A 3,137-nucleotide genomic window follows, 5' to 3' on the forward strand; every position below is an offset into this window, starting at 1 on the left:
TGACAAACCATACTTCATTCTACACATATCCATCATCCTCACAAGGTGTACCCATATCCCCTAGCATGAGGATGGGAATGTCAATTGTGTCCAAGAGCCACAGATTATCTGTCACCCCTTTGGCATCTTCTCCAGTGCTGGAAGCTTATCTCACACAATGGGCTGTGTACTGGTCCCTGCAACAATGTTGGGGGATCCTACATCCCAAGACTCATGAGTACTCCTACTACTCTGCAGTACACAATCTGCACATTCAGGTCAAATTATTTGTTAGCAGATCAAACTACAGCCTGAGGAGCTAGGTGCAGAATAGCTGTGAATAACATTCTCAGAAAATGACCTAGCACACGTACAAATCGGGTGAGATGTGCAGCGCCCCCAAGTCCACACATAGTGACTGCGTCCTACATTGTTGTTCGCCCATGCATTTTACACACTCCTGAGGTATTCAGTCTCCAAATATTTCACTGACTACTGAGATATACCCACTTCTAGGGAGTTAGAATGGGAAGCAGTAAAAGCAGTACTGAGTAGCTAGTGCTTGGGGCTTGGGTGGTGACTAGAGCCAAAATCCAACTAGTCTTGGGTGTAAGCCGAGGCATCACTAGGTAATCCATATAGTATGGTCCAGTTGCTGGCTGGTATGTTACCCACACTGATAGATGCTCACACACCACACCCATCTGATTAAACAGCTGATTTGCTTTTACTTTGCAACATGACAAACTGGAAAGCACACAGAGTGTGGAATTTTAGTTCGTGAACTGAACATCATCTGCGCCATCTTGTGCATCCCTCAGACTCACATATGAACTAACACGACGGCCATTCTAGGTACCATGGTCTCCCTGTTCACGATCGCCCGTCAGTGCACTTCCCCGAGCCTATGTGGTAAATAAATAAATAATACCTCTATTTTTGATACAATAACAGATAGCTCAATAAATAAGAGTCAAGATTCGAGGTAGCTGGAGTTTGCAGGTTTAATACAGCATAAAGGACAGGAACAGGACAACCTGCACGGGAACAGGATGGCAGGGCCCGGCAGCTGCCGGGGCAGGATCTGGGATGAGAGCGCTCTAATTTTAATAACAATGTACAACATATATATACTAAAACAATTGCATTGCAGTGGATACAGTAGGCGTAGCAGTGGGAGGGGATTGTAGCAGTCGCGAAAGATAAGGCTGAAAGTAGGTGTGACAAGAGGCGTGAACATAGACATGTGATGTAAACGTAACAGAATATGTCATAAATGGGGCGGAAACATGGAGGGGGCTACCTAAGGAGCCGGGACCTCTGACCTAGTGGTGCGCGCAAGCTGGCAATGACGTGTTACTAGGAGAAGCTGGGGGCTATGACTTCTGCGCTAGAGGAGGAGACGAAAGTCTGGAGAGTCAGAGCGACATGTACCTAAACACTATCTAGTATCTGATGTTTAGAGAACATTTTGATAGAATCCAAAAGTTATCAGGGCAAAGGCTAACAGACTCTAAGACTGGTGCATGCATTATTCTACATGTAGTGCGTGTTGAGGAATATTAAATGACCATTAATACAGTATTTCTTTTACATGGAGACGTAAAGGCTAGACGATGACTGAAACTATTGATGCGATTCAGTAGCTTAGGAATGCAGAGAAGGACTGATAACTAGAATCATAACATACTCTTGGCAGACTGGCAAGCAGAGCCAGTCCGAGCCGGGTACTGTGAGGCAGGAAGTAAGTGAAGGGTCAGGGATACAGGTGGGGGCTGTATCGCTCCTCAGCGAGGGTTCAGGAGACAGGAGCTGAATCTGGTGTCCGGGCCCTTTTGAGGCCTAGAAACGGGGACTTTTACTGAATTAACGTGCACACTGGGAAACGTGGCAACATAACTTTACATAGGCCTAATACTCGTAGCTTTCACGAGAACTGGATACTGGCATACTAGAGTTGGACACAACTAGAATTGCGTCTTTAATCGATCATAAGGGAATACATATGCATATTAATCATGCACATATAACATAAGATGGGGAACACGTAGGGACACAGAACATGGCAAAATTTACTTTTCCACATTCCCTCCTTGTCACTACGTTTCCATCAGGAAACATCAATATTCATGATACCATCTATCATTTCATACAGTATCATTTGCTCGTCTCGAATTATCTTGGAACGGGATCTAGGACGGGGACTAAGACTAGGAATACATGATGTAGCACAAATGCCGCAAATCGCAGGGCCACATTGTATACAGAGGCAGCAACTGAATATGATCATTACTGCTATACCTAGGAATGATAGTACTTTTCATCCCCAGGCAGAAATTATACTCCAGAACCAACCGGACCATGTCCAGGTGCCTGGATTCTGGTGTAACTGATGGGCAATTTTATGAAGTCTGGTTATAGCTGAATAAACAGACGGCGCGTTATTAGGAATGAAAATGCAGCAACTAGATCCGATGACTCTACATGCCCCGCCCCTATCGGCCAGTATGACGTCAAGGACGAGACGATTTTGCAAAACGACAAATCTCATAGCAGATTGCTCTTCGGTTAAGTTACCTAGAGCAGAAGTAGTCTCATTCACTACTGCTTCAAGGGTTCTGGTTAACCTACGGATTAGCTTACTATTCTGGACAGGACCTATAAAGAAGAAGAATCCTTTATTAAAATCTTGATACTGTTCTAGAGTGGTTTCTGTTTGATCGACAATCGGGGACTCGATCTCCCGTCTATGTCTAATGTGTACTAGATGTGTGTTTCTATGATAATCAGATGGGGCTAGGAAAACTGGTGGCAGTAGGAAGGCAATGTAACAGGTTCCATCCCAATCGAGGGGCAGACGAACATATGCGGTCTGACCACAAACAAAATATGAATGACGTGAGGCTTTGAAAATAGATTCCCTACTGTCACTATACTTGACAATAGTAATACAATCGCTATGTCCTACATGTGCGGAACCATTCTTTCGGACACATAATTCGCCTTTGACTGGTAGTACTGAAATTGCAGGTAAGTCTGGAGTAGTATCAGACTGAACATTCAGGACCATAAAATTCGAAGAATAATTACCTAAATTATAAACTTCATTTTCTAGATCTAACCCGGTTCTATGGGAAAGACCTTGCTTGTCTGGAAAA

The sequence above is a fragment of the Lissotriton helveticus genome, chromosome 7, assembly GCF_964261635.1.
Source record: "Lissotriton helveticus chromosome 7, aLisHel1.1, whole genome shotgun sequence".
Lineage (NCBI taxonomy): Eukaryota > Metazoa > Chordata > Amphibia > Caudata > Salamandridae > Lissotriton > Lissotriton helveticus.